This window comes from Gymnoscopelus microlampas (genome assembly GCF_963454915.1).
Source record: "Gymnoscopelus microlampas genome assembly, chromosome: 2".
NCBI classification, from domain to species: Eukaryota; Metazoa; Chordata; class Actinopteri; order Myctophiformes; family Myctophidae; genus Gymnoscopelus; species Gymnoscopelus microlampas.
This window is the reverse complement of record NC_139939.1, coordinates 15,496,993-15,524,325: the sequence shown is the minus strand read 5'-3', so window position 1 is coordinate 15,524,325 and position 27,333 is coordinate 15,496,993. Positions and strand designations below refer to the sequence as shown.

Sequence of the window (27,333 nt, the reverse complement as noted above, 5' to 3'; positions counted from 1 at the left end):
ATGATGTTATCAGGAAGGGTTTGGCTAATTATTTCCTCAAGTGTCACTGTCAACAACAAAAACAAGTCCACAAGCTCCACATCCAGCCATCCATCCATCCATCCATCTATCCATCCATCCATCATTCCATCCATCCATCCACCCCTGTCTATTGACCAATCCCACTGTTTTTATCTGTGTCTGCTATCCATCGTTCTTCTATCATACACATATGTTTTCCATTGTATTTATTGATGTAATTGACCTTGAGTAAAGAACAATTGATTCATAGATGACAGGCAGATCTTCTTGACTTTAGATGAGTCTATGTATTGCAGTGCAGAAGCAATCCATGGATCATTGGCGAGGTTAGCTAAAGAGGCACTTACATTTGACACTCACATTGATACATGTATCCACCTCCCACCAAGATTCCATCATTGTTAGTTCTGTAAATCAGAGATAATACTTATCATATTCAAATGTTCATCCCCCTATCACTCTGTGTACTCGTGTACTTTATTTGAGGCTCCCTTTGACACCTGTTGCATATCAAAATATTTGATCAGCCTGACCTACTTCTGAGACACCACAGAACATTCATCAGATATATTTAGCTGTGCCACAAGTCAAACAATGACTCAGATAAAACACTCAGAGAAATCACCTTTGTTATTGAAACACTTGAATCTGTAAGAATATTACATCTGATCACAAATCACTTTCCCCCCAACAACCTTTTAAAGGCAAAAGCTAATTCATAATTGTTGGTAGGCCTATTCTTTTTTTTCTGCCACTTTACTTTCCTTTGTTCTGTCATAAGTCTATGTATCAGTCGCTAATTTGTTTTAACATTTGTTTCTATATGTTGTTTTGTGTGTTCATAGTCTTTGAGGCTCCAGGGGTAGGGTTCAGAATACAGATCTGGCTATTATCCAACCTGAATAAACATAGCTACAACAACAGACTCACTTCCTCTCTCTGTTCATTTTTTCAGTTTTGTTATTGTGCATGCGTGCAAAGGCTGCTATTTCTTAAGCCACTCCTCCACCAAGCCCGCTTGTTTTCTTGTCTTCACTCAGAATGTAATCAGCTGTGTCCTGTTCCATATGGAGCTTCAGGTAAGACTACATTTAACAGTCTTTGCAGAGTGTGGCTTTCTTATTCATTTGTCATGCAAAAATGAAAACTTTGCATGCTTTATTTTGAGGTAATAATAATAATAATGTGCATAAAATGTACAGAAGGAAAACAAGCAACATTTATTTTATGTAGTAGGCCTATCCTGCATATGGGTTATGAGTGGACAAAGTTGCATGTCCCAAGTGTAACTTTAGCAGCCAAAGTTTAGTTGTTTGGTTTAATATTCACTTGTATGTGATTGATGGTTGATGATTGAGGATTTTACTGAAATCAGGAGCATTGTGCCTGAATATAAATCAAATCCAAGAGACTGCATCTTGAAATGTATGGTATAGATTCATATGGGCCTAATTCTGTACTTAATGACTAATGTTTTGTTCACTGGAATAGGCTACTTTTTACACTAGGCTACAGATATTGTTTACTGCAGTCGAGGACAGAACCTGCTGTCATTGCATAACTGACAGCTGTTGCATAACAGGGTTACTGCCCTACTGCATGCAAAGTTGTTTCACTTTGATAACCCGATTGCAGCCAATGCCATCATGGGAACTGTAGTTCCTGTAGTTATGCCGCTACACGCACGCACGCACACACACACACACACACACACACACACACACACACACACACACACACACACACACGAACGCACACACACACGCACGCACACACACACACGTCTCACACACACACACACACACACACACACACACACACACACACACACACACACACACACACACACACACACACACACACACCTTCTTTTCTTTGCTGTTTATGACATCAGGTGTGATTGTCTGTCTCTACAGTATTGTCTGCTCTGCTCCCAGGTTTTCCACTCAGAGATGTAATAACACACACCATCACCAAATGTAAATCCTACTCCTACTCATGTTGACCAAAACATTGTGGCCATTTGGGTAAATCTGGGCACCTCAGTAGAGTGGCCAATTGGTAAATCCAAGCACCAAAAGTGGGCGCCTAATAGTCCAGGGGCCAACACTGATATTTTCACAAATTGGTACCACCTAAAGGCCCGTTCATAGTCCCTAGATGTGTCTTAAACGTGCGTCATGGGGTGAGGGATTCCGTCCGTTCTTTACGGACACATACATGGTTCGCTCACGTTATTTAGGAGAGAGAGATTGCACGTACCCAATGTTGCCATGTCTTATTATAAGCGACTTTGGGCTTATTCTTCTGTATAGTTGCTTGTAAACAAACAAGCAATTTTTTATTGGTGGTTGCGGTTTTATTTGGTCTTGTTTCTAAAGTTGCTTATTTGGGCCAATTATTATTTAAACCAGTGATTCTCAAATATATATTGTAGATCTGCTATTTTCATAATCATATGTGGCCTAGTCGATTCTTTTGGGCTTGTTTTCATAGACCTGGTTACTTATTTCTCTCACAAAATCTGGCAACCGGTTGTGTCACGCTACAATGCTATGAAACTAGCATTGTAGCCCAGTGGTACTACAGGCAAAACGTAGTAAACGTCCGTCGGGCTGACGGTGAATGTCGACTGAACGGACGGAACAACTGGAGCCGTAAGTGACGGAGGCGTCGGAGGGGGAGTAAAAAACGACAACGCAAGGAGCGCCGGCGCTCGTTACGTATCCTTACGTCCGACTATGAATGATACTTAAGGTGACCGTAAGGTTTTTGTATTTTTGTCTTCCTACATGTCTCTAGTTTATATTTTGGTATGATAACCCTTCCAATCTTGTAGCTTAATGGCAGTTATCACTACCTACTGGCTAATGTATCCGGTAGGAGACACAAAGTAGAATCTTTGTGTCTCCTACACCCGGGCATCAAATTATTGCGACAAAAAACAAAATATATCCATGTATTCAAGGCTTCATGGGGTGTGCAATTGATAACTTCTCAGATTTTTGGTGTTTGCAAAAAGACTGCTTTCCATAAGCTTGTAAAAGTTTACCCTCCTTCGGTCTAGGGTGGTCATAGCTGAATGGGTAGAGAGTCCCCCTGGGAAACTTAAAGAGGAGTTCACTCAAAAAATGATTTATTTTCTATCAATTGCACACCCCATGAAGCCTTGAATACATGGATATATTTTGTTTTTTGTCGCAATAATTTGATGCCCGGGTGTAGGAGACACAAAGATTCTACTTTGTGTCTCCTACCGGATACATTAGCCGGTAGGTAGTGATAACTGCCATTAAGCTACAAGATTGGAAGGGTTATCATACCAAAATATAAACTAGAGACATGTAGGAAGACAAAAATACAAAAACTTTACGGTCACCTTAGGTGGTACCAAAATATGGCTTGGCCCCTGGACTATAAGTCTGGGCACCAAAACAGAGTGGGGCCAGTGCACCGGGAATACTGGGCACCAAAACATAGTGGGCACCTGAGAAGTCTGGACATCAAAACAGAGTGGCCACTGGGCACCGGGAATAATTTATGTGAAGTCTTAAACTTTAAGCTTATTTTGTTATGCACCTTAAGTTGTGTATTCGTAGCCTTGGCTCTTCTGAACATGTGGGTTCACCAAATGTTCACCCAGAACACATGTATGTGATCAGGATGGTCACTGCCAGGATTGTACATTTTCTTTGGAACCAAAGTGGCTACAAGATATATTTTTGCCTTATTGAATATCCTAAGCCTACTGTTTAAGCTATTACTTATTTAAAGACAAGACACTGTCACCGTAAACATATTATTTTAATTGATGTTGAGGACTGCATTTGCATAACAGGAAGAGATAAATGTCCGCATAGTCTAAAATGCATAAGATTTATTGTAATTTCACTCCATATACTCCAGATGGCAGTACAGGAACATAATCAGATCCTCATAGTGTTCTGTTTTACAGGCCACTCAGCAGTGTGTGTGTGTGTGTGTGTGTGTGTGTGTGTGTGTGTGTGTGTGTGTGTGTGTGTGTGTGTGTGTGTGTGTGTGTGTGTGTGTGTGTGTGCGCGCGCGCGCGCGCGCGCCCGCGTGTGTGTGTGTGTGCGCACGTGCTGCGTGCGTGCGTGCGTGTGTGTGTCTGCATGTGCATTGCAGTTGTGTCCTGTTTCCTCTGGTGGGTTGGAGGAAGAGATTTTATGTGGTTCACAGAAATCACAGCCCAATGTTTTGGCCAATATTGGCCTATCATAAACGTATCTATGTCGACATGTTGTCTGTTGCATATGAGCCGATAGGATTTATTTTCTTTTTTTTCACAAAACCTAATGCAGAAAAAGATGCTTCTATAGAGGCCCCTCAACATGTCATTCCAAGTTGGGTATGATTAGATTTTGTGTTCATGATATATGCATTGTTTGCCCACACATTTATTTACAAATTTAGACCTGAGGCCGATTTTAAAAATGCCTTCTAAATCCTGACCTAATACTGACCTACGTTTTCTGAAAAACTTCAAATATTTATTCAAAAATTACAACAAATATATGTTGCTATATACTATAGGCCTACGCACGAGCTCGGCCCTGGCCTCCCTAGGCTGGTGAGGGGAGTGTAGTGCCCAGGATCACTTAGAAAATTGGCACCGGGTGAAAAATAAGGGTTACAAAATCGTGGGATAAAAACTTTAGAAATAAAAAAAGAACACAACACTGGCAACAAGCCAATATAGGGGTCCCGTTTTGAATGGTATAGTTACAAATAGGGGTTCAAAAATGGGTTAGCAATTATATGCAAACGGTATGGAGCAAACCCCTGTTTGACTGTCATTTTCATATGAAATTTTGGCATGTGGAAGTGAAAACTGAAAACGCTTTTGCACGCACGCACGCACGCACGCACGCACGCACGCACGCACGCACGCACGCACGCACGCACACACACACACACACACACACACACACACACACAATGTTTTTATTTGACAATAGACTATGATGACTACAATGACGGACCTATAGTTTATGATGCTGTATCTGTATTTCTTTGTTGATGCTGCCTGCTACATGATTTTAAGTGGGTGCACTAAATACATTTTCGTTGTATATTCCATACAGTGACAATAAACATCTTATGTTATCTTAGAGATAAAGTTTACAGTTTTTAGTGAGTTTTGGTCAAAATGTGTATAGGAGTGGCAGCAAAAACTGTTTTTTGAAGAAAATATTCTTCAAAAAATATTCTGGAAGTGGAAAACACACAGCCTAGGAATAGGCTGTGTGTTTTCCACTTCCTGTCGATTTCATTGGATACCATTGGTCATCTGACCAGTTTCATTGATTTCATTGGATCAAATCGACAGGAAGTGGAAAACACACAGCCTAGGAAACAGTTGAATAAAATGGCAGAAAATGTTGCCAGGCAGAAATGGACAGGGCCTATGGGGAGTTGCATCATGATCCAAGGAATCCCCCTGGAATCCAGAGAATTTACCGGGCCTGTTATAGCCATAGAGGTATAATATAACGGGTTATAGCGACATTGTGAAATGTCTACCCCTTATTATTAGTCCATTTCAATTATATACGTATATTAAGAGCAGAAATGTGTTTGCAGCTGTCAGACATACTGTCTACATACAACTCACAAGGCCCTGTTACATTAAAATCTGAGTCTTCACAAGCACAAACTTGGACAACAAATACATCAGATTGCCTTTGTACTAGAACGAACTTCTCCTTTTTCTCTGCAGAACGTAGCAACCGTAGATGACATGAACAAAGAGAGAAGAAAAAAGCGGAAAGGAATAATGTTTTGTATGTGAATGATTAGTGCAAGACACAGCACATGAAAGACGCTGTGTGACTTGGGTCTTAAAAGGGATTCGATAGTAAAAGATTCAGCTTTTAGTATTAATTGAATACATGGTCTGTAAGTTTTATGGTGCACAATGTACAGTACAAAACTTGTACAAAGTTCAGGTTACTTTTTTTTTACATGAGATATTTTTACAGAATTGGGACTGTTTGCCTTCAAGAATATATTCCCAAACGTTGTTTTTTTTCTTATGGATGTTTTGTTATTATTCACATTATTATTGCCATTTACATTTTGATGTAAAATTGTGGACAAAAATAAACAACTGGTTACTTCCTCAAATGTAGACCTACACAAAGAAAGTGAACCTATCAAATATAATCAATTTTAGGATTTTCTAGCAGTAAAATAAAATAATATGCTTTCTACAGTTGTACTTAAAGTTTGACTTGGGAGGTCAAAAAAGAAAATACATTTCTAAATGTGTTTCAAATACTTACATTTCACACTATTTCAGACCAGTCCATCTGTAGGCTAATTTATGACATACAAAGGGTTGAGATAACTAATCCAGTCTGAGACACAGAGTAGAACTCCAAATAAATATGTCTCTTCAATAGTCACTGACAATTCATTCTCATACACCTTTAGTCTTCTGTGTAATATAATATTAGGGAACAGAATTACATTATAGAACAATCTATATTAGATACCTTCCCTGGTTGATTAAACAGCCTTTTCTCATAAGTCATAGGCTACTCTTTTAGTAATAGTGCCTTGTTTGAAAAAAACGTTACTTTTTGAGCTGGTGTCTGTATCGTGTTCAAATGACATAAACATAGTAAATCTTGTACAGAGAGAGAGAGAGAGAGAGAGAGAGAGAGAGAGAGAGAGAGAGAGAGCAGAGAGAGAGAGAGAGAGAGAGAGAGAGAGAGAGAGAGAGAGAGAGAGAGGGAGAGGGAGGGGGTGGTGGGAAGAACTTTGTAAGGTTTATTACACCCAATTCACACCATTGGGTGTAGGTGACTGATATAGCCGTAGGCCGTAGGTGACTGATATAGTCAGTCACCTACGGCCCACAAACTGCCCATCTGACAGCATTCCCTCTCGCCTCCTAAAAAATGTTTTTAGCTCAGTCGGGCCTACGATTTTAACAATTATTAACACATGCCTCAACACAGGGTGTGTCCCAGCAGTCTTTAAACAGAGAGAAAGAGAGAAAGAGAGAGCGATAGAGGCGCAGAGAGAGGTAGATGGAGATAGAAATCACGGGACAGGCATCTGTACTGGGACATACAAAGAGAGACAGACAGAGACAGAGAGATAACAAGATACCTTGAAAAGACTTCAAGGTTTCTTAACACTAGAAATGTGCTGGCCTGGCCTGGTCTCTACCAGGTCAGATACAGTAGTAGAAGTAACTTTTAGCCAATTAGGATGAAATGTGGAAAACAACATGTCAGTCCAGATCAGAAGGTTGTAGGGAGGTAGGTTTGTTTACAGAGGTTTGTTTACAGAGTAATAACGGTTATTAAGCTACTAGACAAGGTTATCATACCAATATTTAAACTAGAGACATTTACTAAGACAAAAATAACAATATTCAATATTTTATTGTCACCTTGGGTGGTACCAAAATCTGGATTGGCCCCTCTATGCGTAGGGAATCGGATATACTGGTTACTATGAGATGTAAATGAAGGTGAGCTGTTTTTGTACTGCTTACATGCGTTCTAGTCCTCTTGAATGGAAAAAGCTCAGACTACAGTGATTCTATTTATTTGGGACTAGGAAAATCAACCATCAAGCTACAGTACTGTGGAAATACAAAGAGGATATGAAAATACATTTTGGGGTGTAATAATAGATAATAAACTAGAAATCACATATGAATAATGTAAACATAAAAATGTCTAAAACGATTGCAATGTTATAACTAAATATATCCTACGTCAGAAATCACTATACAGTACTGTATTGTTCACTCATAGATACATTTCATATTGTGTGGAGATATGGGGAAACACATACAAAATTAATACAAACCCTATTATTATATTACAGAAGAGAGCCATAATAATAATAATACATTACTATATATTATAATATAAAAAAATCGGATCATTATGACTCGCCAAACTTTTAAGATTTAGTAGCAGTTTTTTAGTAACAGTTGTATTGGCCTACAAAGCACAACATAATTTGCTTCCATACTGCATTCAGAACTTGTTCGAAAGAAAAGAGAACCAGTATGAACTGAGGGGAACACTGCACAGCAAACAAAAAGGAGATGTACATCGGTTAAAGCAATAGAAATATGGAATAGTTGTGATAATGACAAAAATATGCAGCTCAATGTATTCAAGAAAGTAAATATACAATTTTGTCATAATCCCTATAAATCCCTTGCCTTTTCTTTGTGGCAGAGAGCAGGTCTTGTTAGTTAAGGGATCATTATATAGGCATCATATTTTGTAGCTTCAGCGAACTGTGTGAACAGTAAAAATAAAACCATTCATTCATATTTCCCCCGAAGCTTCCTTGTGTCCTGACTGACGGCTGCTCCCTACGGCAACCCAGCCTAGCTGTGCTGTGCGATTTTTTTGTTGTTGTTTAGTTGTTTGGTTATTATGACAGGTAGAAGTTCTATCTGCTTCCCCTCAAGTGTTTGATAATATAGTCCAAAAAAGTGTAATGAAGTACTCTTTGATTTGGGACTCAAAACGTGGAATTATGGAAAAAAACATGGCATGAAAAAGTAAAAAAGCCTTTATTCAGATGGCTATTTCATCATTGAAATGAAAACACTGACACGGATAGGCCTACAACCGAGGCGTAGTGGCCCCAGGGTCCTCTTCAGGGTGTGGTTTAATAAGTCTTTAAAAAGGCTGTGGGGAAGTTTGTGTGTGTGTATGTGTGTGTGCGTGTGCGTGCATAGCCGCGGGAAGATGTTTTAGGGTACGGGTGCTGTATGCGCGCACATGCACGTGCGTGACTAGCGCGCGTGAAAATCAGTGAAAGTGATGATCTCTTGACTGATAACTAAAGCAAAGCATTTAAATATTTCTCATACCTCCTTCTGTTTATAAAACTAGCAGTTAAACTCTATATACGAAAGCAAAATTAAACTCTGTGGTGCAATGGTGTCTGACTCCAGATCATGGTCAGTGATGTTAACAAGCTGTATATACTTCACACAACGTTGAGAAAAGTAGTTTCACACACAACACACAACACACACACACGCACGCACACGCGCAAGTCAAGTCAAGTCAAGTCAAGTCAAGTCAAGTCAAGTCAAGTCAAGTCAAGTCAAGTCAAGTCAAGTCAAGTCACCTTTATTTATAGCGCATTTAAAAACAACAGCAGTTGACCCATACTGCTTTCCAAACCTCACACAATCACTACAAATGCTCCTTTCTTCATTCACCGCTTCATAGGCTGTGTCAGTCATAGGGTACAGCCGTCAGGACTCAAGGAAGCTGCGGGAGAAATAGTTTGTACGACAGACGTTGCAAGCAACCCCCCCATGTGAAACCGCTTTTTTGCCTGGAGGCCCCTCAACGTGTAACTCAAATTTGGAGCAGATTGGATGCTGCATTCATGATTTGTGGCATTTTTGCTAAATGGGCAATTCTTTGCTAAATGTTTGTAGCCAAAGGGAAAGGAATCTGAAAAATCGGATACATCTTAATCACATGACTCCAGAGATGAGTACTGATTTGAGTGCATTTTGGACAGAATCTGAGTATAGAAAGTGTGTTTTGAAGAAAATGCAAAATGGCGTAAAATCAATGGGCATGGCCTACTGTTGGGAGTTACGTCATGATCGCTTTTTAGACAGAATCATTCTCTCTCTCTCTCTCTCTCTCTCTCTCTCTCTCTCTCTCTCTCTGCATTACAGGAGTGATTTGAGTTGCAGGTGATTTTAATTGAACTAAATCGCAGGTGTGGTGACTCCACCCCTCATTGATGATCACAAAGTCAAGCAGCATTTAAATCGGTCAGAATTACTTGATAGTGCAGCAATTGAGCTTGTCAACTGAGGGTGTAGATGAGTTTTATACTGTGGTATATGACTGGCTTGAGTAATGCAAGTGACTTTAAAGGACCACTTTACCCATTTTCAAAACACTTTTTGTCAAGGTATTGGATTATACTGGTTGAATGACAGACGTTGCAGCCAATAGGAATGCTCCACAACCAGATGTGACGTCATTGACAAGAGCCGTTATTCATGTCAGTCAAGTGTGGTAGACAGCACATTGTGCATGTTGTTATTATTGTTCTCATTCATTCTGCTATCCTGTTCTTCTAATAAACCGGTGCTCCTGTGGAGTTCTGATAAACTGTATCGGCCAAACAGTCTATTTGATCCTTTTTTTTTTTAAATATTTCTTCTCACTAAATCAATATTGAGCAGTACTTAGCACTGTGTGCCAAGGTATCTCATTTGGCAGGGTTCTCCTCTTTGAGTCATAAGGTTATGGGTTTGATACTAGCTCAGTGTATGAAACATTAACAATCCCCTTCACATACTTTAGATCCAGTCCTACAGTACTGTATATGCCTGTTGAATTAGAGACAAATTACTTCAAGGTTTACTAAATATTTTGATCCAGACTGTAATATTTCCCATGTTTGTCTTCCTCTTCAGGTTATTTTATTTTGCACTTGCACCACTTTCTCCATTTCCTCCTTTTGTGTGTTTGTGACACAAAAGTTTGTCTCTCCCAGGCTAAAATCACACACAGGCATGCACGAAAGCCCCCCCCCACACACACACACACGCACACGCACGCACGCACGCACGCACGCGCGCACACACACACACACACACACACACACACACACACACACACACACACACACACACACACACACACACACACACACACACACACACACACACACACACACACACACACACACACACACAGAACGGTCAGTATATTGAGAGGGAGAGTGGCATCAAAGCAAGTTGCGGGCAGTCTAGTACATGAAACATTCTAAAACTGAACTTGCTGTGTGTGTGCGTGCGTGCGTGCGTGCGTGTGTGTGGGCCACAGAGCAAAATACAACTTTGTCTTAGCCTAACATTTTTCTTTCTGTCCTTTTTCAGACGTTTAAACAATGTTTTTATATCAGACTACAGTAAATGACTATCTAAAATTAAGGAAGGTTACAACATGAGTAGGCTTTATTCACACAATGTGAACAGTACAGAATGTGAACAGATTGCTGTTGCAAATAAATCAGAGATTGGTAAATATATTCAAATAAACCAAATACATGCAATTAGGTCATAGCATCACATTTCTTCTAATGGAACAAACAAATAAGAAAATAAGGACATCATCTGCTATCGTGGTGATAGTAGATGATGCCCGAGCTCTGTGCTACATGATACTGGTGGTATGTACAGTACATTGTATTCCTTGTGCAACCGTGCAAAATACAAAGGAGAGGAAGTGAGTTCGTGCGTCAGTCTCAAGAGAGAACTAATCTTTCACCTTTTCTACCATGTCTTCTAATGTGTTATCTGTCACTCTTCTTTCCAGCTATTACAGCAAATAGAAACTCTGTATTTATAAGGATAATTACTTTAAGAGGTCTGTTTCTTGCGGTCTTGTTTCCAATGAGGGCCTGTGAGCAATTAGGGGTTAAGAGTCTTGTTCAGGGACATATTTAATTTCATCGACACATTTGCTGGCCTGGCCTGGAATCGTACCTGGGGCAATCAGGGCCTCTGGCTCCCTCGGTGGGCTCACTAACCACTAAGCTATGGCCGCCCCAATATATAATTAGTTGTAATACACACTATTTAGGCTACAGTCTAATTCAAATGTCCGGTGCCTTTGTTATGCTTCACACATTGTGCATAAAGATAAATAAGATAAATAATAAGTTCATTGAGTAGGGAAGTTGCATTTTCAGTGTTATAATTGGGCCATGCTTTTTACAGTAGATGAGTACAGTTAAGTTAGGTATGTGAGTATTAAGACCATTGTAAATTGAAAAACTAGAAAAGTGTGCTCCTTGGGCGCAGGTCTCCGCCAGGCCGGGTTGCCTACGCAGAGCCCGCAAACTTTGAAAGCCAATCGTAGCCTCATAATGGAATCTAAAGAAGCTGACATACACTACTACTGTATACAACTTGATCACATGACCACAGTGATAATGTGTGTACCGATTTGCATGAGTTTTGGACAATTTATAGGAGTATTTGCGTCAACAACAAAACGCAAAATGGTGCTCCGGCATCTGCCATCAGACCTCTGGAGCTTGTTCAGAAAGCTGCAGCTCGTCTGGTGTTCAACCGCCCCAAGTTCCAGCTCGGATCCAGTTTAAAACCCTGGTGCTAGCCTATAGGGCAGTGAAAGGAACAGCTCCTTCCTACCTCCGGGCTATGGTTGATGCCTACACCCCTGCCCGACCACTTCGGTCTGCCACCTCGGGGCGACTGATTGCCTCGTCACTCAAGGGTCCTTCTGGTCGGTCGACACGGTCACAACTTTTTTCTGTTCTGGCCCCACAGTGGTGGAATGAACTTCCCACTGAAGTCAGGACAGCAGAGTCACTGGCTGCCCATCTTTCGCCGCAGGCTGAAAACCCACCTCTTCAGGAAACACTACCCTTCCTCTTTGTCTGGCTTACTTGTTGTTAACTAGTTGTACGAACTCTTGTTTTACTGTTGTACTGTTTTATTGGATCTTGTTTAGTCGATACACTTTTTGTATTAGCTCGTGCTCATTTGATGTTGCTATTTTGTCTCATCTGTTTAAGAAAGTAGGTAGCTGATATATAGCACTTTTACCTTAGTGCTAGGTATACTCTTGGTTGCTTGTTTTTGCAGGAAATGCACTTAAGACTTCTGGTGATTAGTAGTTTCGTTCCCTACCTATGTTGAATGCACTTATTGTAAGTCGCTTTGGATAAAAGTGTCTGCTAAATGACTGTAATGTAATGTAATGTAATGTAATGTAATGTAATGTGTAAAATCCTGTCAGCCGGAAATGGGTGTAGCCTATATGGTGAGTTGCGTCATGATCCAAGGAATCCAGTGCCCTGTTATAGCGCCACCATGAGGCTGATTTTTTTTAAATTAGGGTTATTGGACGTTCTTCCTTGGCCTACTGGGAGTGTGTGCAACATTTCAGGCCGATTGGTCCAATGGTGCCGGAGATTATCTGCACACAAACACACACTTTGCTGGTATTGCCACACCTTTAGTCACTGACAGACATAAAAAGATTGTCGTTTTTGTTCTTTAAAAGGAGAGAGAGCGAGAAGCAGGCCCTGGTCTTGTGACAGTGAAAAATCTTTGTTGACTTTGTTACTGATATTGTCTCAGTACCCCACTGCCCTACACATAGAGCCTGTCTGAAAGCTTAACCTGTCACCCTTTATGAGAGACATGAGACATCTCAGAAGGAACTGTAATCGTGCAATTTAACACAAAGAAAGTTGACTTCCTTCTTCTGTTGGACACCATTTGTTCCTTTTCTGCTGTGTGTAAATTGTCTGGCATATTCACAACGATAGAGTGAGGATGTTTCTAAGGGACTGGCATGAAGCGCGAAGATGAGCCCCTGCAGGAAGTGAGGTCAGGGCTCTTGACACAGCAATGGGGTTCCTTTAAGTGGAGCTGGCTGCAGCCCCTAAACACATCCCATCATAAACCTGCTGACGCACTTGAGCTGTCAGTCCCTAAAGCCTATCTGCTAGACATTGAGATATCCATTCTACTCCCCCAACTGTCAAATTATCAATGGCACACATAAGGAGGAGATACTTATATCCATGTCCCCCTAAATTTGACCCAAATATGGGGGAAAATGCATTCTACTATACTGCCACCAAAATGTGGAATACCCTACCAACAGCCACGACACTTCTTGATTTAAGTACCTACCTACCTAGTACCTACCAACCTACCTACCTACCTACCTACCTACCTACCTAGTACCTACCTACCTACCTACCTACCTAGTACCTACCAACCTACCTACCTACCTACCTAGTACCTACCAACCTACCTACCTATAGTACCTACCAACCTACCTACCTACCTACCTACCTAGTATGTTTGTACGTACCTACCTACGCACCTACCTAGTACCTACCTACCTACCTACCTACCTACCTACCTACCTGCTACCTACCTACCGTCTGTCTGTCTGTCTGTCTGTCTGTCTGTCTGTCTGCCCATCCATGCATCCATCTATCTTTATGCTCTCTGGGAGATGGGATCCAAAAGCCACAGCACTTGCAGACTTCTGTGCAAAGGGATAACAAAACTTACATTTAGGCTACTTATGTTTTAATAATGTAAACATGTTTAATTTAAGTTTATTGAATGAACAATGCAATATGATAGTCTTGAACAATTGGTTCAAGACTATCATAGACTATCTGTGCGTGCGTGCGCGTGTGCGTGTCTCTCTCTCTCTCTCTCTCTCTCTCTCTCTCTCTCTCTCTCTCTCTCTCTCTCTCTCTCTCTCTCTCTCTCTCTCTCCCTCCCTCTCTCTTCCTCTCTCGGTACTTGGCATATAAGTCTCTGAGAGCCTTTACACGGACCTTGGCGCTCGTAGCTCACAGTGTCACGCCCAGTTATACCGCGCCGCTTGCGGTTTATAAAACCAGACTTTCCACACGGCGGATAGCGTTCCCTAAGATTCTGTTAGTCAGTGTGTGCGAGAGCATCAGCGCAGAGTAGAGTACAATCTGGATAACGGCATGCACACTTCTGGTCACTCTATTAGTTTACTAACTTGTTGTCTCGGTCCGTTTCTTTTTCGAGGGAGCCCGTGCATATTTTGTTTGGCCGATTAAGCCACGGTGACGGTTTTAACAGACATACAAATCCACCTGACCCCTCCTGGATAGCAGCAGCTGATCCCATAGAGGTATAACTGATCGGGACCGGAATCCAGTCCGGACTCTGGAGAAAAGGAGAAAGTAGATCAAGAGAGGGAGAGGGGGGGACTGGAGACGAGAGAGAATGATTCTCAAACGTAATTTGATGTTCACCGGTGTCTACATTATATGTGGGATGATTCTTCTATTAAGAGGTGAGAACCAGGACGAGTGGAGGCATGATGGAGGAAGTACAGGCTGCGCGCGTCTGTAGCCTACTGTGTATGTGAATGAGAGAGAGGGACGGTGATGGAAAAAGTATTCAAATGTTTTGCTTAAGTAAAAGTATTAACACTGCAATGTAGATACTCTGTTACAAGTAAAAGTCCGGTAATCAAAATGTACTTGAGTAAAAGTACAAAAGTATTGGTATCACAATATACTTAAAGTACCTAAAGTAAAAGTACTCATTATGCAGAATGTCCCGTTTCACAAGGTAGGCTATCATTATGTATAAAATATATATATATATTTTTGAAAATAGCAGATCTACTACAAGCTCATAATGGGTCACAATGTGATGCTTGATGAGATTGACTATTTTCAAATGGACGAAATATATATGGCTTAAGTGGTTAATGCATATGTTTTGTAATAATAATCAAAATCTACAAAGTAACTAGTAACTAAGTTTTCAAATAATTGTACCTCAAACTCGTACTTAAGTACAGTAGTTGAGTACATTTACTTAGTTACTTTCCACCACTGGTGAATGTATACTTTACATTACTTAAGACCATTTTTCAAATATATATTTTTTTTATCATTTTGGGAAAAAAAATGGCAATTTCACACCGAGGTGCCCACATCCCTTGAAGTGCCCACCTCTCCTGTAGCCTATCTGTCGTGTTTACTGTGCACGACTGTGCAACATGGCCCCACACAACCCAGTCTCCAGGCTGGGACTGTTTTGCGGTACCATTTGAATGAGTCACGGAGAAAGGTGAGACAGCTGAGTGAGAGATAAGAGCAGATCAAAGGTGCACGATGGCTTCCGCTCTTCAGTTTCTTTGGGCTGGTTGAGGTGCTATTCTACATAAATTGATTTATTGGTAGACAATGACATACTGTAGGCCCACTTGCCTTTTTGACTTATTTGCCATGAAAAATTGGGCTGATAAGCAAAATCGGTAATAAAATCTTATCAATTCCCATCCCTTGCAATGTAGCTATTCCCTCCATCACATTATCTCAAATCTAAAATACAGAGGTTTCAATCATAACAGCATTAAATGCAACAGGCTTAACAAGAGAAATGTGCATGGAATAATATGTAATAATTTCCATATTGGGATTCAAGTGGTCATGTCAATTAGCCTATTTATATGGGTGTGTGCTCTGTGCTTTGATGATTGCGCATTATACATACAACAGGTAGTTCCGACCAAGCAATCTGATTGGTTGAAATAGCTATAGCCGTGCTTCAAACCAGCATGATAGCACGGGCCTAATCACATTAATAAATCACTCGCACTGCAGTCCGCACCTGATTAGACCATATATGGCACAGCTGTGCTGTGACGTCACAGACACGCCCTCTCGTGGAATATTGCTTAAATGTGCCACCTGCTATGTTTCATGAGTCAGAGATTCCATTAGAGATTTTTCTGCGGCCAATGAGAAGCCCAGCTCCCAATTCTACAAATGCACGCATGGTTGAATTTTCTCTTTGTCATATAATGCGTGAAAGTGTACTGTTCAATAGTATGTAGGCATGGACTGGATTTAAATTCAATTGTATTATAGTTCCAAATCACAAGTGGTATCAAGACAATTTACATATAGACCTAATTATTCATCACTATTCATTCAGGGGAACTATGTTTTCAGCAAATATCGTCTAGCAATATCATTGTCTGTCCAACACTAGCCTCGGAAACACATGCCTTTTCTTTTTGTTTAGTCCAACACAAGAAGAATTGATCCAAACACAAGTCAAAATTGGTGTGTTTTTCAGCTTGGTGTGTTGTGTTTAACATCATTCTTCACAAAACGTAATATCCAGGTGATAAAAGTGTTAATGGCTTTTGGTGTGGTAGAATAGGCCAAAAATTAAAATAAATCATATCAATGTTCCAGATGAATCCTGCTCAACAAAAAAAAAAGTATTATTATATAGGCTATATATATATTTTTTTTAATTTAAATGTTTTACCTACCAATGTATGTCTGTCAAAAGTGTTACAGTTCTTGTGTGAGACATGTTACGGTCTCCACACAACAGTTGCAAAACCAATGGCTCAAAATTGGAGACCTTAACATAAAATGGACACCACACAAATTGGCAAAGATTAAAATGTTCTTTATTAACTTCCCACAACAGAAGACTACATATTGGGGAGTAAACATAATGAAAACAAAATGCAAATAATACTTTACCAAAATTAAGGAAAAAAAGGAGGCCTGGAGATGCCGGCAAAATAAATAGAATGGAGGGGGGACCAGGCCACCCCCTGTAGGGACGCCGAAGCTGCTCCCCCCTCCCTACCTAACAAAATAGTATTACTAAACTAAAAACTAAACGAAAACGGGGAACTGCCGGCCATCTCCAGGCCAACCTAAAGTTAACAAACTAACTTAAAGGAAAAGGCCTTTTAGCCAAAATCAACAGGGTGTGGGAACTGATGTGTTGCTGGGTCTGTGTCTCCAGAAAAGCTGAAGCTTGCTGGCTTTATAGTGCCTTGATTGGGGCGGCAGCAATCACTGATCAGCTTCAGGTGTGCCAGCCTGAGTGAGAGGAGAGACAGTGGGGTTTAGTGAATGGTTGAGTCAGTGATTGAATGAACTAGAAGCTCGGCCCTGCTACGCAGGGCCTCACGTCTAGCCCGCGGCCACGCCCACGTAGCGCCCGCGGCCACATGGCAGCGCATATAAGTGGCGTAGCGTCATGAGGGCCAGTGGGGCCGTGGCTCGGTCAGTGAAGACCCTGTAGCGCGGATGATATGTGGCATAGAGGGGCAGATTTTAAATCTCCAGAGGAAACATCCGTGGGCTACCATTGGTTCAGCGATGTGTGCGGTCGCCCTGCGGCCCCTCCTCCTCCACCAATGTGCAGTATTGAGAGCCCTGACGTCACAACATTTGGAGCGATGGGCACTGCACTCTGGTTGGTTAGGGTACACCTAGGGCCCAGGTAGAACCCAGTTAAAGCCTGCATGGGCAAACCCAGTTAGGACCCGCCTTGGTCCCACATAAACGTGGCTAGTTGGGGCCCACCTAAGGGCCAGGTAGAAGCTACTTATAGCCCGCGTGGGCATCGCAGTTAAGACCCACCTCGGCCCCACATAGAATTGCCTAGGTGGGGCCCACCTAAGGCCCAGGTAGAACACACGTATGTCCCACAAGGGCATCCCAGTTGGGACTGAAGTGGATCCTGCTGACATTGCTGACATGGGGTCCATATGGTTTAGCCCACCTTGAAACCATATGGGAAGTACGCTGGCGTGCTGGCTGGAATGCTAACGCTGCATCATACCTGTAGTGTGTAGTTTGATGTTGTGTGTGTAACAGACATACCTGCAGTGTGTAGATCAATGTCCATATGAAAGTCAATGCCCAGCAGTGTTTTTTTTTTCTCCAGCAGAGTTTCTAGTGTCTCTATCTCTCTCTGGAAGAGGTTGCACATGAACTCTGCAGCCGCACTGAGGCGCTCCAACACAAAGACTCTGACATTAAGCTGCTTCACACAACAAACATCAGCACCACGCTGCTGTTTGTCCAAAAGACACAATATCTCCTCTCCCACCGACGTCATGTGTTCATTTATCGACAGCCGTACAGACTCCTTTTGACACATTTTACCTCGTTTATCCAGCTCTCACGGACTCTCCCCTAATACAGTGGTTCTCAACCTGTCGGTGGGGACCCCCCACAGGCCAATGTTAAAATGGTAGCACTTGTTCCTCAACATAGTGTGAATGTGCGTGCAAAGTTGACCGCAATCGGACGCTGCATTCATGATTTGCGGCATTTTGTGCAAACTTTAGATGTGAATCTTAGCCAATCGGGATGGAATATGAAAGATTAAACAGATCCGTCTTGATCACATGACTATAGAGATCATGTGTACCGATTTGCGTGAAATTTAGATAAAATCGGAAGGAGTAATGTAAAGAAATATGTTTTACATAAGTCGGCCTCCTGGTGGCGCTATAAAAGGTAGATGTGAAAAATGCAGGGGAAAGGTTTTTCCTTGACCTCTAGAGAGTGCACATACAAAGTTTTACACAGATTGGTGCAGTTATAGGTAAAAACACAAATCGGGCTGTTATAGCGCCACCATGAGGCTGATTAGAAAAATCTCAAGTGGAATTTCTTCCTCGGCATAGTGGGAATGTGGGTGCAAAGTTGCACGGAAAATGCATGCTGTGTTCATAATTTGAGGCATTTTGGTCAAAACGGAGCAGACCTGCAAACTTTGGAAGCCATTTTTAGTCAATCAGGATGGAATATGAAAAATCGGAAGGACCGTTTTTTTGTTAATGACTATAGAGATACTGTGTATCGATTTGCGTGATGTTAGGACAAAATATGTAGGAGTACTGTGAGAAAATGTGTTTTGCAAAAAGCGGCCTCCTGGTGGCACTATAACAGGGCCATGTGAAAGAAATGGGGCAGAGGTTCTGAATTGGCATCCAGGGAGTGTGTGTGTGCACAGTTTCGCTGCGATCAAGCCAACGATGCGGGAGATTAGCTATCCACAGACGGACGGACAGGGGGTAAAACATACTCTCGCGCCATGCCTTTCGGCCTGGCGGAGACAATAAAAAAGCTAAAGTTATAGCCACTGGCCTAATCGGACCGAAATGATCTGAAATTACTATATTACCATTATGCAGCCTAAACGTGCGTTGCACGGGGCGGTCCTGCCATTACGTTAGTTACTGGAGTTGCTGTGGGGCTACACCAGAAGACACACAAGCCCACAACATCATCTACAATGGACTAACGGAGCAGCAATAATAACATTTACCACACGAACGTGCATTGTTGACAAAGTGATTGCACAGCCGCTGCAGGCATGACAACCACGTTAGCGTTAGCTACATGCCAACTATCACAGCGCCCTGTCCGTCGTCGCTGCGACTGACTCTGATGGCTACAGCCATAGATATATATAAACACTACAGCAAGCTATCTGCGATGCCATTGTCTGGAAACTGCTCTTAGCGTGACACGACCAATGAGAGTGAGCGCTTTCGTTGTTGCTAAGATACGGTGCATGGCACACGGCGTCTCTGCCCCATAGCTTGTAGATCTCTCACACATGATTGGCGTAGGCTGCGTTGCCAGGTCTGACTTTTTGTATAAGCAATGGTGGGCTTATTTTTGCGCGCCTTTGGGCTCGTTCGCATAGTGCGCACGGCAGCGCTTGTTTCGCGCACGTCAGCGCAACGTGGCAACGGACGTGGCAACGTGAAAGGGCGGTCACTGTTTGGCCGATGATGATTGGCTGGTGAGATTGACCACCCGGAAGTAAATTTCGAGCAGACACTTTATGACACTTTCTGATTATTATAAAAGGAGGCACATGTGAAGGTTGAAAATTAAGTAGAATTACTTATATACTTTTGCATGAGTGATTTTTGTAGCAAGTTGGGAGTAAAATGGAGCAGTGCTTTGGCCGTGAGTTGTTCCTTAGTGGTTGAGGTTCCAAAGGCGCACAGCTCTCTGATTGTATTGTTGGGATGGGATGGGATGGGATGGGATGGGATGGGATGGGATGGGATGGGATGGGATGATACATGTCATGGCCACACGCAACAGACTGATGGGCATCATGGGGGAGACAGTGAAAACGGCTGAAAATTAATAATTAAGTTTACATAACCTGAATAACCTCTTTGTCTTTGCTTTGCTGTCTTTGCTTTGCTTTTTACAGTTTCAGCAGCACAGACGCAAGATGGATGTCTTTTTCATCCATTCAAGCAAGTATTTGCGGAGGTCGGGCAGACCACCGTTCTTCAGACAGAACGTAGTGGACTGGATGATGATCCTGTGTTCCTCTGGTCATTTGGTCCAGAACAATTTGTTCTGGCATACTTCAATGGCCAGTTGCACAATCAAACCGTTGACAGGTTCAGAGGAAGAATCCACCTGGACACACTGAATGGATCTCTCACCATTACAGACCTCAGCCTCAATGACACTGGTCTTTACTGCGGACAAGTCATTAATAAGGCTACCTCACGCCACCCGTTCAACCTCACGATCTTGGGTAAGTAATTTCACATTTGACTTCATTCTTCTGAGTAGACCAAGTCAATATTGACAATGAAAATTTGCTGAACTGGAGATGAGTCATTTCACACAAATGGAACTCCCACATGGGCTACTGTCTTTTTTCACTTGCAATTCAAATAGAAATGTATTGGGAACAGAAAAAGAAAAAAAACGTAATCTGAAGACAAACAGAGAGACAATCTTAAATAGGATATCAGCAAATTACGACACTCCCATAGACCTCTGTTGTAAACAGAGAATATGCATATAATATTCAATATTTAACCATTTATTGCCAAAACCAGTTGATTACAGTTGATTTGAAATATTTAAGTGTATTCAGACATAACAAGAAGAACAAGAATAATGTGGACCAATAGTTCCAAACACTCAAAGTGTGTGTGTGTGTGTGTGTGTGTGTGTGTGTGTGTGTGTGTGTGTGTGTGTGTGTGTGTGTGTGTGTGTGTGTGTGTGTGTGTGTGTGTGTGTGTGTGTGTGTGTGTGTGTGCGTGCGTGCGTGCGTGCGTGTGTGCGTGCGTGCGTGCGCTCACATGATTGCATGCATGGGTGCAAATCACTGTGTCTAGGTGTGCTTTCCAAGCTACGTGTGACTTCATGTTATAATTGGCCTAAGGCAGGGGTGTCAAACTCATTTTGGTGTCCGGGCAAGATTGGTCAAATGGTGACTTGAGGTGGGCAGGAACCAGTTGCGGATGCACATGCGCGCTCACACGCATTCAGTTATACGGCATTGTTTTTCAATCTGTTGTCTTGTCTCAGAAAACAAACAATGCAATTTGTAACAACAATAATAATAATAATAATAAGGGTAATAATAATAATAATAATAATTACCCTTATTATTATTATTATTATTATTATTATTATTATAAACCATTTTAAGTAGAATAATTAAATTTGAAGTTAAACAATACCTGGTAATGTGTGTGGGTGGTTAAATAATTACATTTATAGAACAGTGGTGTAAAGTAACTAATTACATTTACTCAAGTACTGTACCTAAGTACAGATTTTATGTAGTTTTACTTTACTAGAGTATTTCCAATTTCCAGAACTTTCTACTCCACTACATCTCAGTCACTGCTATCTACAGTATATCACTTTAAAAAATGTTTTATGAAGATTAGCTACTTTAATTATTTACATTTACAAAAATAGCAGATCTACAAGCTCATAGTGCCGCACTATGAGCTTGTATATCTGCTATTTTTGAATAGCCAAATAAATCTTAAAATGACACAGATGCTTTCCCAGATTGAATTTAAATACGCTCTGAGTTCAATTAATACTGATGAGGATTTCACTGGGCAAGCTCCTGAGAAATAAAAGAAGCAGCTTTGATACATTTAAACTACCTAGGCTATTACCATTATTATATTTTCAAAAATATCAAAGTTACATGGTGTAGCCAGCATAAACATTCATCTAAATCACTTGCTGCTCCCAGACACCTGACATCTCTTTGCTTGAACAAACTCAGTTTTCATAACACTGCACTACGATTGTGTGTGTGTGTGTGTGTGTGTGTGTGTGTGTGTGTGTGTGTGTGTGTGTGTGTGTGTGTGTGTGTGTGTGTGTGTGTGTGTGTGTGTGTGTGTGTGTGTGTGTGTGTGTGTGTGTGTGTGTGTGTGTGTGTGTGTGTGTGTGAGTGAGTGAGTGAGTGAGTGAGTGAGTGAGTGAGTGAGAAAGAATACATGTCCGTGCTGTGCTGACTCCTGTGTGAGGATCAAAGAGTAGCCTATAGCCATTACTACTCGACTAGTAGTTGAATAGACTCTTAACGAGCCAATCAGCCACAACATTCCACAGCTGGGGAGACAATGGCAGGGCCATCAGAGGTACTCAGCCAAGTAGCAGCGTGTGGGGGAGAGCTGCTTGGCCGCGCACAGCAAGTGAGTGCAAAATGCGACTCTGTCTGTTAGATGTAGTATCAATTTACTATTTTTAAAAGTATTTCCTGGGCCGCCACGGACCTTTCCGTGGGCCGCAAAACGCCCGCGGGCCGCGAGTTTGACACCGCTGGCCTAAGGCATCATGTCCTATTATCTAAGTATTTATCCGCTTGTTTATACACAGACAAATCAGTGCCCCCAACTTCAGCCCAGCCTAGTACTGTTCCTGTCCAACCCATGAACTCTACATATGGAGCTGTTAGGAGGATCCGTACAGCAATTGCCCTACCAGTTTTTGCTGCCATGGTTGTTTGCATCGGGTTGCTCTGGTTGGCAATTAAAAAAAAGAAGATTCAAGGTAATTGTTAATACACATAGTTGTAAACATTGCAGCAGGAATGTCTGCACAATATGTTAACGATAAAGATGGTGAGGAATGCAAAGTTCAATAAATGTTCTTTGAATGTAGATGTTTCTGACACATTTTCACATTAAAACATTTTCTGATTGTGTTATGATTATGTTTCACTTGTAAAGTAGCACAAGAATGACATCATTATGGTGTGTTGGAGTAAATCATTGACATGCTTATAATTTTGAAGTCTTGTGCTCTGAACTGACACAAATTGATCGACATTTGGCAGCTAATGCTACTATTTCCCTCTCTTTCATGTTTTCACTTGTTGCACAGGAAATGGTCGCTCTTCTGACATTGAAGTTAATGCTGACAGAACGAATGGAGTAGTTTGATGCGAAGTATTCTTCAGAGAAGAGGAGGAAGCTGTCATTTTCTGTCCCTGGCTGTGTCCGAAATCACTCCCTATCTATTTAGTCCACTATATACAGTAGTAATTAGGCCATTTTGTAGTAGTGTCCGAATAGTGATCATTATTATACCCTAGTGGACTAATTTTATCCCACAATGCAACGTGAAATATAGGGTAAACATGATGTGTCCCCGTTTTTCCCGGGGTAATATCGATACCAAAGTCCCCCACCCCCTCGCATTCACTTCCTAGACCCCTCTCCCACTCACGGCCCGACTCATTGGAAAGCTGCTGCTGACACTGCTGCTCAGCAGACGCATGACGGAAAGTAGGAGAAAATGCTCCTTGAAAATATAGATAGATTAAAAAAAGATCTTATTTGTCATTGTGCATGCTGTCCATTGTGCTATTTGTATAATAAATAGCAACAACAGATTAGTTGTTGGAATAAAGCAGTTGGAATTATTGTGTGCACATAATAAATAAGCAATTAGCAATTAGAATTAGAACAGGATCCTCCACCGGACCTTGGCCTTCAAATCGCTCGCAGCTTTTCGACCTGCTGATCTATCCATCTATCTATCTATTCATATACTTTCAAAGAGCTGCGGTTGAGCGCTTGTTTTTGTTTCAGCGTTGTGTGATTCCGTCGTTTTCTCCTACTTCCTGTCATGTGTCTGAGTGGGAGGGGTCTAGGAAGTGAATGCAAGGGGGCGAGGCGTGCTTTGGTAGCGCTTGTAATAATACAATAGTACAAATACGTTAGGTGATGGTGAGAAAAGCGATTTCTTGGTCCATTTAGATGGTTACAACAATAAGGATGTTTCTTTTTTTTAATTCATTGCATTTTATTTTTGCACGGCGTAAGTGGGGATCGAACCCACAACCTTTGGATCCTCACCAAGCATACCAAAAAGTGACAAAGTCACAATTTTCATTAATCTATTGTGTATACTCATAAAGTACTTGGATGAATCACTGGGGAGATGCACAAAAAGACTGTTGCATTTTTCATCTTGTTTTCTTTTTCTTTCTACCTTTCTCCTCTTTTTTTCTCCTTCCCCCTTCCCTCCATGCTGTTTATGTCTTCGCTGTGTGCTTGATTCACTGCCTTTTGTTTTCGTCATTATTTTAATACCATTGCTATTATTATTAATTTCCTGCCTTTATTTTTATGCCATTGTTAAACTGCTTTGATGTTTTTTCTCTGCTTTGTTGTTGATTTGTGTTGCTTTTTTCTGTAAAGCACTTTCGCTTTATTTTATTTTATGTATTTCACCCTGTAAAGCACTTTGAGCTGCATTTTTGTCATGAAAGGTGCATGAAAGGTCATGAAAGTTTATTATTATTATTATTATTATTATTATCATCTCCCCTTCCCTAATCTTAGTCCTTCCATCACATCTTAATGGCTAAAACTAGAACTAAAATGCCCAAAGTTGAAATGGAAGCTCTATGCGACCTTGAATTCATTAATTGGATGCATTCCTCCAGTATGCAAACTCTACTACTGTTTTATCTTTTACTTTGGAGTCTGACAGCAATAAAAGCAATTTTCTAGACCTCACTATCAGGGAAACAATGGTGCATTAGAAACTACAACCTATCGTAAATCCCTTAGTAAGAACACTTTGCACTTAATCTGCAATATTTTGGTTGGTCAATATCTGAGCTGGATTTGAAACCATGTTGTTAAAATGTCTGTGATTAGCCTATGTGTTGTTAGTTGTTTTTGTCATCTTCTTTTTTGTATACAATATTTGGCTTATTTGATACGGTTAAACATTCGGTTATATTCAGTAATACTAATGCACACAATAAACCAATAAACAATTGCTGGCAAATAGTAGAGACGTTGTCTTTATCTTAACGCTGTGAATTTAACACTTCAAATGCCATAACATGAATTTTCCATTTTTAGGCCTTTTCGCTAGAACACAAATATTCGTCTTAAACCAATGAAAATGCCTTCATGACATATTAAGTTCAGAGGGCAGATTTAATGTGTGCTAAGAAATGTGAAATAATAAGCTGTGATAAAAGAGCAATGTGTTATTATCTTTTTTTACAGTGTGGCTTTGCATAAAGAAGAGGATTTGTGTGTGTCTGTCAGGGGTTAATCTCTTGCTCTCACACACACACACACACACACACGCACACACACACACACGCACACACACACACACACACACACACACACACACACACACACACACACACACACACACACACACACACACACACACACACACACACACACACACACACATACAATATCCACGATTACAATAACCTGCATTGCATTGCTGCTGGGGTAAAACGAGACATGGCCTTATAACGGCGAGGCTTCTCTGTGAAATCTGTAGCTATGGATAGCAAGGTGTACTGTATGTGTGCAGTTTGTGAACAAAGCAGCAATGATGTGCTACTCTACTCAAGACCTTAGCAGGATGTGGGGAGCTGTGATTGGTGTGGTGTCTGGCCACAGCAACCGGCAGAAAATAGGGCCGCTTCCGAGGGCGGGTCACAGCTCAGAGTCCGGAGTTTTGATTCTCAAACAATCACTTTATTGTCAGAGTCTTTTAGCAATCAAAGCTTTTTAGTTAAAATACATTAATATCGTAGTTTTAGTCCTCATATTCCATGTTCCATATTTCATAAGCACAGGACCCTAATACACGACATTGGCACAGCAGTATCAGCTGGGCTGTGTAGTTAGTTCACTGGGTGCATTCACACATAAGATGCATTTTGGTGCTAGTTGTCGCAAGCCCTTGTTCCGGTTCCGGCCATTTCTGGCCTTTACTGGGTACATACACACATGTCCGTTCGCAACCGTTCCGCGCCCGTTTCATACCGTTTCCGTTCGCCGGAAGTCCCATCCACTCCCATGTTAAAAAAAACGGAACCGTACGGTCCCGTTTTTTTTTAACATGGGAGTGGATGGAACTTCCGGCGAACGGAAATGGACGCGGAGCGGTCGCAAACGGAGATGTGTGGAAGCACCCATTGGGTACATACACACATCTCCGTTTGCTGGCGTGAAACGGGTCGCTACGAAACGGAAGCTCTTGTTCCGGATCCGGCAATTTTGCTATGTATACAATTGTGTTGCGGAAACCGGATCTGCTTTTTCCGGACCGGATTGCGTCCGTCTTTCCGTTTTTTTTTAAACATGGGAGTGGATGGGACTTCCGGCCGTCTGTACGGTCGCGAACGGACATGTGTGTATGTACCCACTCAAGGAAGAGAGGAACCCGGATATGCGCTTCAGACGCGCATCGGAGCGGCCTTTCCGTTTTTTTCTATAACATGGGAGTGGATGGGACTTCCGATGACTTTCTTGCATCTTATGGGTGCTTCCACACATGTCCGTTTGCCTCCGTTCCGTGTCCGTTTCCGTTCGCCGGAAGTCCCATCCACTCCCATGTTAAAAAAAAACGGGACCGTACGTTCCGGCGAACGGAAACGACGCGGAACGGTCGCGGAACGGTCGCGAACGGATATGTGTGTATGCACCCAATGGGTGCTTCCACACATGAGCGTACGGTGACGTGCAACGCTACGCTACGTGACGCTAGCCCCGTCCACTCTCATGTTAAGTTAAAAACCGGAAGTTCCGGTCCGGTTTTTCCTATAACATGGGAGTGGACCGGACTTCCGACTTCCGGGCGTCAAGTTGACGC

General features: G+C 41.7%; 1 long non-coding RNA gene across 1 annotated transcript; it reads left to right on the top strand.

Moving 5' to 3' along the window:
• The first annotated feature begins 1,049 nt into the window (after positions 1 to 1,049).
• Positions 1,050 to 25,482, top strand: LOC311058424. The gene is made up of 4 exons (XR_014602052.1): positions 1,050 to 1,100; positions 20,627 to 20,962; positions 23,065 to 23,238; positions 23,572 to 25,482. It is a non-coding gene; the product is annotated as an uncharacterized lncRNA (long non-coding RNA).
• The last annotated feature ends 1,851 nt before the right edge of the window (positions 25,483 to 27,333 follow it).